Raw genomic sequence first — 12087 nt, 5'->3', positions numbered from 1 at the left:
TATATATTAATAAGGTCTCTTTTAGGAGAATTTAGTGTATATATACGATTGAATGTATATATACCTGTATATAAACCAAACTGTTGAACAAGCAAGCTCCTCTTGATGTGCTCTAAATGAAATAAAATTTTGTCTTTCATTTTCCATTTAAGAATCCATGTGATGAGGACCATCTTCCCTTGCCCTTAGATAAAACTTGAGCAGGTCTCAGAGATTCTCTATTTATTTTTTTTAGATGTTTATTCATTTTTGAGAGACAGTGCTACTGCACTACTGAGACAGAGTGTGAGCAGGGGAGGGGCAGAGAAACACACACACACACACACGGAATTTGAAGCAGTCTCCAGGCTCTGAGCTATTGTCAGCAGAGGGCCAAATGCAGGGGTCAAATTCATGGACTGCGAGATCATGACCTGAGCTGAAGTTGGACACTTAACCAACTGAGCCACCCAGGCCCCCTATTTCTGTTTCTGTTCCAATCATTATTATTTCCTTCCTTCTACTGGTTTTAGGTTTTGTTTGTTCTTTTTCTAACTCCTTTAGGTTAGGTTGTTTAATTGAGATTTTTCTTGCTTCTTGATGTAAGCCTGTATTGCTATAAACTTCCCTCTTAGAACAGCTTTTGCTACATACTAAATGTTTTGGACCATTGTGTTTTCATTTTCATTTGTTTCCATGTACTTTTTGATTTCTTGGTTGACACATTCATTGTTTAGTAGCATGTTGATTAACTTCTATGTTTTTGTGTGGTCTTTCCACATTTTTCTTGTGGTTGATTTCTAGTTTCATAGTGTGGTCAGAAATGATGCATGCTATTACTTTGAGCTTTTTGAATTTGTTGAGGCTTGTATGTGATCTATTCTGGAGAATGTTCCTTGTGCACTTGAAAAGAATGCGTATTTTGAAATTTTAGGATGGAATGTTCTGCATATACCTATTAAATCCATCTGGTCCAGGGTGTCATTCAAAGCCACTGTTTCCTTGTTGATTTTCTATTTGAAAGATCTGTCTATTTGATGGAAGTCTGGTATTAAAGTCCCCTACTATTATTGTATTGTTATAATTTAGTTCCTTTATGTTTGTTATTAACTGTTTTACGTACTTTTATACTTGTCAGATTTTCTTGCTGGGTTGTCCCCTTTATTATTACATAGTGTTATTTGTCTCTTTTTATAGACTTTGTTTTAGTATATTTTGTCTGATGTAAGTATTGCTACTCCATCCTTGTTTTGACCTCCATTTATATGATAAATATTTCTCCATCTCCTCACTTTCAATCTTCAGGTGCCTTTAGGTCTGAAATGAGTCTCTTAAAGGCAACATATAGATGGGCCTTGTTTTTTTTTTAATCCATTCTATTACCCTATGTCTTTTGATTGGAGCATTTAGTCCATTTACATTAAAAGGAATTATTGATACATATGTATTTATTGCCATTTGTTACTTGTTTTGTGGTTGTTTTTGTAGTTTTTCTCTGATCCTTTCTTCTCTTTCTCTCTTTCATGGCTTGCTAATTTTCTTTTACGATATAATTGGATTCCTCCTCTTTATTTTTTGAAAACCTATTATTTTTTTTTTATTTGTGGTAACCATTTGGATTATATATAACATCTTTTGAATATAGCGGTCTATAGTAAGCCAATGGTCACTTAATTTTGAATTCATTCTTTACTCCTCTCCCCTCCACATTTCAGTTATTTGGTAGATACCTTTTTGATGATTACAGAGACATAATAATTTAATACTATTGTTATTTTATTGACATATATATAAACTATACAGGGAAAGGTTAGAACTACTTAGTCTTATGTACTTCATAGGACTTTGTGCTTGGAAACCCAGTGTCTATAAAAATTTGTACTATGATATGTGATATATGGTTACATCCACAAACCAGATGGAGCCCCAAATGTAGTGAAGAGTGACTTGTAATATCCTTGTGGGTAATGGAAATGTATGGTGCTTGGAAAGTGTGACTATTGAGCAGAAACAGCATTGCAATTTTAACTGAAATGTGCTATATCCAACATCTAATCTCTCTGCCTCAGTTACATAGTGTATCAAAGGATTTGCATGCACACTGATAGAATTAAATAAAAATCTGACTCTTTCAATGATGATCCACAGGATAAGAAAATATTTTTAGAAACTTAGTAGCAGTTTATATGAAGTTCTGATTTTATACCTGTGTAGAAATACCTATGGATACGGATCAACTAGGAAATGTGAACTTGGCTGTAGAAAATTATAGATGAAAATAAGTGTCTCCATCAACGCCTATAAATAAATTCAAATAAGTGTGAATGATAGAGGAAAAAGAGTAAAAGAGCTGGTCAAAAAATATCAAAAGGCCTATGGAGTTATATGGTCTTAATACCATGCTTATTTTTTAAAAACTTTTTGGGGCGCCTGGGTGGCTCAGTCGGTTAAGTGTCCGACTTCAGCTCAGGTCACGATCTCGCGGTCCGTGAGTTCGAGCCCCACGTCGGGCTCTGGGCTGATGGCTCAGAGCCTGGAGCCTGCTTCGGATTCTGTGTCTCCCTCTCTCTCTGCCCCTCCCCCATTCATGCTCTGTCTCTCTCTGTCTCAAAAATAAATAAACGTTAAAAAAATTTTTTTTTTAATTTTTCTTCCAAGTTTTTATTTAGATTCTATAGTTAATTAACATCTAGTGATACTAGTTGCAGGTGTAAGATTTAGCGATTCATCACTTACATACAACACCCAGTGCTCATCACAACAAGTGCCCTCCTTAATACCTATTACCCATCTAGGCCATCTTTTACCCACTTCCCTTCAACAACCTTCAGTTTGTTCTCTATCATTAAAAGTCTCTAGTGGTCTTCTCTTCCCCCTTCTCATATGTTCTTCTGTTTTGTTTCTTAAATTCCACATTTGAGTGAAATCATATGGTATTGGTCTTCTCTGAGTTATCTTGCTTAGCATAATATTCTCTAGCTCCATCTACATCATTGCAAATGGCAAGATTTCATTCTTTTTGATAGCTGAGTAATATATGCCACTTCTTTATATATTCATCAGTCAATTGACATTTGGGCTTTTTCCATAATTTGGCTATTGTTCATAATGTTGCTATAAACATCAGAGTGCATATATCCCTTCAAATCATATACCCAAAGGTACAAATCATGTACATAAATTTGAATTTATGTATCCTTTGGGTACATAAATACCTGGCAGTATAATTAAATATCATGCATTATAGATAGTTCCTATTCCCACTGGATTGTTCAGATTCTGATGGTCATCTTGGATTTAGTAGCCATGTTCATTATGATATATTATTGCCAAAAATGTTGTTCAATATCTTTTAAAACCTGATAGGGGGAGGGGTGCCTGGGTGGTTTTGTTGGTTAAGCATCCAACTCCAGCTCAAGTCATGATCTCACAGCTTGTGGGTTCGAGCTCCGTGTCGGGCTGTGCTGACAGCTCAGAGCTGGAGCCTGCTCAGGATTCTGTGTCTCCCTCTTTCTCTGCCCCTCCCCTTCTTGTTCTCTCTCTTCCACCCACCTTCTCTCAAAAATAAATAAACATTTAAAAAATTTTTTAAATGTGATAAGGAGTTATTGACCTAGGTTAGATGGTAGACTAGGCAGGAAAAAGTTATAACAGCCAGCCTATGATCAATTTCTCTTTTTACTAATCATAAGTTGCAATGGCACTGTCTTTTTTCTTTTTTTTAATGTGTATTCATTTTTGAGAGAGAGAGAGAGAGGGAACAAGCAAGGGAGGGGCATAGAGGGAGACACAGAATCTGAAGCAGTCTCCAGGCTCTGAGCTGTCAGCACAGAGCCCGATGTGGGGCTCGAACACAAGGACCGCGAGATCATGACCTGAGCTGAAGTCGGACGCTTAACCGACTGAGCCACCCAGGCACCCCGGCACTTTATTTTTTCTTTTTAACATCCTGTGCTTTCTTCTTCTTATAGACATTCCCTGTGGGCTTGACTAGTCCTGTCAGCTGGGTAACCAATTTGAGTTTTTCAGCAGAGCTGTTTTCCCTCTTGGGGGCAGAGGGCATCCTAGAGAAGAAGATGAGCTTGGAGCAGTACTCCTTCAGCCACTGAACATTAGCCTGCAGGGACTCTGTGTAGTTGTCTGCTTTCTTCGATCCACTGAGATCCCAATAGCTCATGCCACCTTCTTGTCAATGCCAGCAAACCTAACTCTTCCAAGCTGAAACCCCAGCCAGCTCATACTTTGTTGTGCTACTTCCTCATAGGGCACCTCATGATGGGCCAGGTGGGTCCGGACAGGTCCAAACAGGGGATGCGGGTGATGGGGCTTGCTCTGGCTTGCCAGGCCTTGTGTCTGCAGAACGTCCATGCCAGCTGGTTGAACCATGTGGCCACATACTTGCTGCAAGCTCTTGTGGAAGTGGGGCTTCAGGATCATGCCATTCTGGCCAGTGCCACGGCTGCTGCCTATGGTCCTGGGGGCACAGAAGAGAGGAGCTAGTCAGGGCCCAGGGTCTAGCTAGATGCAGTGGCTTGCTCCCCACCAGAGCCCAGGCCTGGTCCTGTCCGTGTGATCAATTTCTTCCATGATTAATTAATGAGGGGACACTCTGGAGGAAGGAAAAAAAAATCAGGTGACCGAGTGTAATTTCCTTGTATATATGATAATTGATTGGGGAAATAGATGAATGATACTAGTCGTTATCTATGCAGTACTCTTAATGTCCCTGGATTAGAATTGCATAAGTAAAATACATATAATTTACAGGTAATGTTACATAAACTTTGCAACTCTCTGGGGTATAGGACATAGATGTTTCATAACATCTTGCTGTATGGAGTAACCTGTGAACCTCTTATTAAAACCTCTCCTATTATTCTGGAGCAGAAATCATGTGTATGATGTGAAAAAGGAAGGGCCCACAGAAGAGTCACATGGGATGATTTTTCTCCCTGCTTTGTCTGGCCTCCAGATTACTTGATCTTTAAAATTATTAGTAAAGCTTGATACAGTGTAATTCTCTATATGATTCTAGATTGAATTGTTTTGGATTCTAGAAACATTGATTTGCTGAAAAATTATATTTTAAGAAGAAATTAGTGTGAATATTCTAAGCAACTGTCACCTATGATTTTGAAATTGTTTTGTTGTTCTAATTTTTTTTTTTTTCATAGAGAGCTGGTGTTATATTCTTATGTCTCTTCTTGCCCCTAAAAGAAAATTGGAGTTGGGGTTATTCAGTGGTGAAGGAGTGAATGGGAACAAGCACTAGAGAGGATGATGGGCCTGCTAATTGAAACTCCAAATAGGCACTGAGGGAAACCTCTCTGGCTTTCACAAAGCAGAATAAGAAAACTGAGTGGGTCAGATGCTTTTATATTATTGTGGAACATTAATTTCACTGTGGAATCAATAGGTTCACTTGAAAATGTGAGAGGTTCCCACTGTCAAAGTTTATGAGGTAGGGACAAATTTGAAGCCCTCCTTATTGGCACCACGCTATTATATAGTGTCCACTGTGTAACCCTCATCGAATGAGTTTGGATAGAAAATGTGTTGGCACTTCTAGATGGGATCTAGAAGATTAAAATTTCATTCTGTAACATATGTGTTCTTAAAGTCAACTTAATTGTCCTCTTATGTTCCATTTAAGAGGCCTCTGTGGCTAAAATGTATATGCCATTGTTCTGGGTGAATATGAATATTAGATTAATAAGAATAAAAAATGCAGGAAGGTTTGGTAAGATACTTCTGATACTGTACTGTGTTGAGTTTTTTCCTTCACAGATATAATATTTCTGGCTGAAAACAGTCTGACTTCTAAGCCCAGTAGGTTAAAAATAAAGAACAAAAGGTAGGAAAAATTTTGGCTTCTAAAGAGAGTAAGCTTTCTTCTCCCTTTCATCCTTTGCTGCAAATGCAAGTCAGCTCAAGTGAGTGGTAAACATTGGACCACTGAAAATGTGGAAATATATTATCCTCTTGTCTCTCTTTGTAATGTCCCTGGTTGGACAATATGATAAGAAGATCTTAGGCTGCCCTTTATTGTTTAGTAAGAAACCTCATCCCAGAGGGGGTTTGAGGTATAGATTTGACTGGTTCTACTGTGACTATCATTGCTTTCTTCCTCCTTTGGTATCTCACCGTGGGGTTATTTTTATCTTTCACATGTCCATCTAGAGAGTCCATAGTCAAGGTACCACTGAACCCATTTCTTCCAACTATTCTCAGTGGCTACTCAAAGTTGCTGATAAATTTGAGGTATCATATATTAATTTTTAAAATAGGAAATATTTTGTCTTGTATACCCTTTTACCATATATCTTTTGCAAATCTGTGACTAGAATAGACAAATGGTCAGGGATTTTGGTTTTCAATATTGTGGTTTCCAGCCAAGTATTATTTCATCCTGACTAGCATCCCTGTTGCTGCTTTATTGCCACCTATGACTCCATCCATTTTGGTTGGCTAGGCAGTGCAGGGTGAAAATGTGAAGTGCTACCTATATTTTTGCAAATATTACATCATACCATGAATATTTGGAAAAGTCAGGGTGAATGCCCCTGATGTCGTATTTCCTTTTCTCGGTGGCAAAAAAGGATTAATCAATGTAGGTACACCTGTTACTTGGGAATGAAGCCAATATCATTGATTTAAGAGTTCAGCATGTGTAGATGCTGCTAGGGGTCTCTCTTGCATCAATTATTATGGAAGTCATGCCTTAAAAAGAAAAAGAAGAAGACATCATGTCTCTTAAATCAACTTTGGTTGGTGGTGATAACACAGTTGTAAAACTTATCCTTTGAGTAAATAGAGGGTAAGAGACTGAATTCTGCTTTTTATAAGAACATGTCAGTTTTCTATAATAACTGCTTAAATCTCTAGACTCATCAGATGTGCAGTTAGCATTTGAAACTTACACTTAACAGTAAACACTTCAACTGTAGTATAGTATGTGGGAGGGGGAAAAAACATTAATTATCTGATTGATTTAAGAAATAATTTAGAGTGTGTTATGTTTTCTAACCCTGCTTTTCCTAATAATCCTGAGTTGTCTTGGATGGGAATATAAGAAAAAGCTATGTAATTACATGTGTTACCAAAATAACTACTGCTAGTAAGAGAAGAGATACAAACACAAATAATTCATATTTAATTTCCACTAATTAGTACCGAAAGCCATCTTTGAACACTTTAAACAAAAATGCATTTGGGTTCTATAGTGTCTCCAATGTTCTTCACATTTTTCTTTCTATTCCTTTGTTATTTTAGGAATAAGTCAATATATAATTTCCCTCCCTTGAGGCACCTGGGTGGCTCAGTCGGTTAAGTGTCCAACACTTAGTTTTGGCTCAGGTCATGATCTTACAGTTCATAAGTTCCAGCCCCACATCAGGCTCCATACTGTCAGTGCAGAGTCTGCTTGGGATCTCTCTCTCTCTGGCCCTCCCCCTCTTCTGCTGTCTCTCTCTCTCTCAAAACAAATAAATAAACTTTAAAAATAGTATTTTCCTCCCTTTTCTCAGTTTCATCTTTCTCACTGGATGCAAGTTACAAAAAGATAGATTTTTGTTACCTCAAATTCAATATTGGAAGTACTAACTTAATCACACCTAATTCAGGGATGAGATAAAATATAGATAGCTCAAAACTGATTTTATGTAAGTCACTTTAAACAGATTTATTTGTTTCAGGTATAACTTTTAAGTTCAGAATTCTGATGAGCTGAGTGCTAAATATTTCATAAATATTTTAGTTTTACTGTATATTGGTCATATTTTACATACTGATGGATAGTAACAATAAACAAAGGAGCTTTAAGTGATTATTGTCATAGAACTTATGTTTCTGATGTGGTGGGAGACAGAAACTAATTATATAAATATTGAGTATAATTTTCAGGGACTAGGTGATCAATATTAGGAGAAAATATAAGAAGGTAGGGACAAGATCATTTTACAGGAATGCCATTATAGATAGAATGGTAAAGCCAATTTTGGAGCCCTGAATAAAGCTGCAATTATCTGAGAAAAGTGTATTTCAGATATTGCTAACAACAAGGGAAAAGTCTCGGGACAGAAGTACTCTATGTGGTTGCAGTGGAATGACGCCAACCAAAATCTGAAGATGAAGAAAGAAAGAAGACCAGGAGCTTAATCACGTGTTTCTTTACAAACCATAGGAAGAATGATTTTTCCTCTGTGGTTTTGAGAAAACATTGCAGGGTTTGAGTAGGGGAGCAAGGTAATCAGGGGTGGGTTTAGCCCTTCTATCTATGATTACAGTTATAGTTGCTATCATGCACCCACACACAAAAGTAGAATATGGGAGAAAGTTTGTTGGGCAAATAATTTTGAGACAATTTGGCTTTAAAAAAGTTTTCTTGGGGCACCTGGGTTCTCAGTCGAGCAACCAGCTCGATTTTGGCTCAGGTCATGATCTTAGGGTCATGGGATCGAGCCCCATTTCTGGCTCTGGGCTGAGCATGCAGCCTGCTTAGGATTCTACTTCTTCCTCTCTCTCTGCCCCTCCCTTGCTTGCCTGTGTGCATATGTGCATGTGTGTGTACATACACTCTCTCTTTCTCAAAATAAGTAAAACTAAAAAAAAGTTTTCTTCACAGCAAGAACTCTGATAACATTTAAAATCCTAGTATCTTTGGGATGCCTGGGTGGCTCAGTTGGTTAGGTGACCGACTTCGGCTCAGGTCATTATCTTGTGGTTTGTGGGTTCTCTCTCTTGAGCACTCTCTCTTTCTGTCTTTCAAAAATAAATAAATATAAACAAATAAAAATAAAAACAAAATAAAATGCTGGTATCTTCAAAAAAGAGACTATATATGTTATATTAAAATTGCTGACACAAGACTCTTCTCTGAAAGATTATTCTGTGATTTGGGGGATGCACAGTTACTATACTTACAATCTCTTTCCTAAAGATTATTGAAAAAATATGCCCTCCTCAATACCCTGTTGGAATGAGCACTGGGTGTTGTATGGAAACCAATTTGACAATAAATTTAATATATTGAAAAAAAAAAGAAAAGAAAAAATATGTAAAATTACACTCTCTGTGGGATATGTATAAGGAATATGTAACACTGTCCAAAGTTCTAAAAGACTTCAATAAAAATAACACTTTACAGATGATTCTCATTAAATACATAAAAAAATGGAAATCTAAGGAAACTTTTAAGGTTATAGCATATGTTGGGGTGCCTGGGTGGCTCAGTCAGTTGAGTGTCCAACTTTGGCTCAGGTCATGATCTCACAGTTTGTGGGTTCGAGCCTAACATCAGGCTCTGTGCTGACAGCTCAGAGTCTGGAGCCTGCTTTGGATTCTGTATGATTCTCTCTTTATCTCTGCCCTTCCCCACTCACACATACTCTCTCTATATATATGTCAAAAATAAACATTTAAAAAATTGTTTAAAAATACTATAACATATTTTTTAAGTTTATTTATTAATTTTGAGTGAGAGAGAGAGAGTGCAGGGGAGGGACAGAGAGAGAGGGGAGAGAGAATCCCAAGCAGGAACCAAGCCATCAGCACAGAGCCTGATACAGGGCTCAAATTCACAAACTGTGAGATCATGACCCGAATCATAATCAAAAGTTGGACACTTAACCAACTGAGCAACCCAGGCACCCCTAAGATTATAGCATATTTTAGACACTGTGGTGTTTTAACAACCAAAATTTACTATGTGTCATAAACTTTAAGTCTTATACATATGTTATTTAATATTTAATTTTCCTTGTGTAGGCATTGGTACCTGACCATTGCAGAATATGAACACATTACATGGAAATGGTAAACTGAGCAAATCCAATTCACTCAGATAGTCATCATCATGGACAGATGTCAAATCTAATTGTGTTTGAATGAAACATGTGATCATAAACACTATACCAAAAGGCCTGACATAGTAAAAAGTATTACATATCATGAGAAATATCCTAAAGCTATGATGCTATGTAGACATATTGGACAGTCTTGATATTTAGTATTAGTGTTTTTGTATGGTAAGGACATCTGTTCCACAGGGGAAAAGATGATATCAATGTGCATTTTTTAAAAATTTAATCTAATTTACATAATTGAGGAGCATAAACATGATTGGGATCCAAAATCAATTAGATTAACTTTTTACATTCTGAATTTCATTTCAAAATATTTAGCTTTTAACTTTTATTTGGTTCACCTAGAGAGTGTCTCTCTATCCAATGCCTTACATAACACAGAAAGGAACCCATGACATCAAGAACCTACGAGATTCACCTAAAAACACTAATACACCATTAATTAGAAATTAGAATAATAAAAAATGTTAAATAATAAATTAAACTTTGACAAAGTACACTATTGGGAGAAAAACATTAGACTTGCCCTTTCTTCTAGTATATTAGCGTATAATACCTTACACCAAAAATGATTGAGGAAAAGTTCAAAAACAGCAAAGATAGAGTAGAATATGGTCTTAAAAATATAAATATAAAACATTTTATTAAACAATAATAGAATAATGCAATAAATATCTCATGCTATGCCCCTAACCAGTATTTGCCCCTCCTTTGTATATTAAAGTGCTCAATAATTTTATTCTCCAATATTCAAAGATAAGTTACTAATAAGTTCTTATATTTAAATAGCATTTCTTAAATTTATTTAAATTAAGTGACCTGCTTTATACTTATAAAAATGACATAAGTAGAGCCATTTTTTATTTTTACTATTTATTGATTTATTGCTTTTAGTTTCAAGTGTAGAATTTAATGATTCATCACTTATATATACAGCACCCGGTGCTCATCACAACAAGTGCCCTCTTTAATACTCTCACCTATTTAACCCATCCCCTCACCTACCTCCTCTCAGTAACTCTCAGTTTGTTCTTTATAGCTAAGAGTTTGTTTGTTTTTCTGGTTTGCCTCTGTTTTCTCCCCCTTCCCCTATGTTCATCTGTTTTGTTTCTTAAATTCCACATATGAATGAAATCATATTTTTCATTTGTATTTGTCTTTCTCTGACTTATTTTGCTTAGAATAATACACCCTAGCACCATCCATATCATTGCAAATGGCACGCTTTCATTCTTTTTGATAGCTGAGTAATAGTCCATTTGTGTGTGTGTGTGTGTGTGTGTGTGTGTGTGTGTGTGTATAAACACACACACTACTTTTTTTTTTTTTATCCATTCATCAGTCGATGGACATTTTGGGTCTTTTCATAATTTCAGCACTTTTAAAAATAGACCTGGAATAGCTATTTCATAGGAACTGCCTTGCACATCCTGTGTCCTAAATCTTTGAACCAGGCCAAACTTCAACATACCAAGAAGTCAGCAAGAATGAGAAAATCTTGTTTGAAAAGACTGATAAAAAGAACTTTTACCTGGGGACCACTTTGCCTGACCAATCAGTGATGTACAAATCTAGCCTTGCTTGTCAGAACAATGAACTCTTCTTAAAAACAACTTACCTAACTTTTTTTTTTATGTCTATAAAAATCCTGAGTCCACTTCCTATAACCAGGACACTGTTTGGGCATCTATCTAAATCTATGAACCCTGAATTTCAATTCTTTGGTCCCAAATAAATGCTAGCGTCTTGAACTGGTTTCTTATTCTAAGTTTCTTCAAGAGGTTCCTCCCTCAGCAAGTCCAGTTGGTTTCATGTTTAAGAACTAGGATTCTTCTTATAAATATTTATCCCAGTGGACTGAAAATTCCAAAGATCAGTTGCAATTACAGTGGTCACTTTGGGGCTCTTTTGAACTCACAGAATTTGACTTGAGAACCACAGGTTTAAAACCAGACAAATCAAATAGGATGCTTAATTGGTATTTGGAAACTTTAAAATGAACTCAAGACTGATTGCCTCTTTTCAGAATACTGTTTCCAACTTAAGAGAGAAAAATTCTCAGTTTGAAAAGAATCATAAGGCTTTACAGAATTACTTTTCTCTTCAGCCTCCGCTGCTTCAGGTTGCTCTCTCTCTCCCTCTTCTACTTTTCTTTGTCCCTCTTATGGCCAAACTCCTTCTTTACCCCCAATATCCCAAGACCTCTCTAGATCTTCCTGTTTTATCCTTTTCACACTGTCCTGTT

At 36.5% G+C, this 12087-nt stretch overlaps 1 pseudogene; it reads right to left on the bottom strand.

Moving 5' to 3' along the window:
* Positions 1-3907: 3907 nt before the first annotated feature.
* Positions 3908-12087, bottom strand: part of LOC112862746 (large ribosomal subunit protein eL13 pseudogene) — a 114120-nt pseudogene continuing 105940 nt past the window's right edge.

The sequence above is a fragment of the Puma concolor genome, chromosome B2, assembly GCF_028749965.1.
Source record: "Puma concolor isolate L17-30 chromosome B2, mPumCon1.1.hap2, whole genome shotgun sequence".
Lineage (NCBI taxonomy): Eukaryota > Metazoa > Chordata > Mammalia > Carnivora > Felidae > Puma > Puma concolor.
The sequence above is the reverse complement of the archived record's forward strand: the minus strand, read 5'-3'. Positions and strand labels throughout refer to the sequence as shown.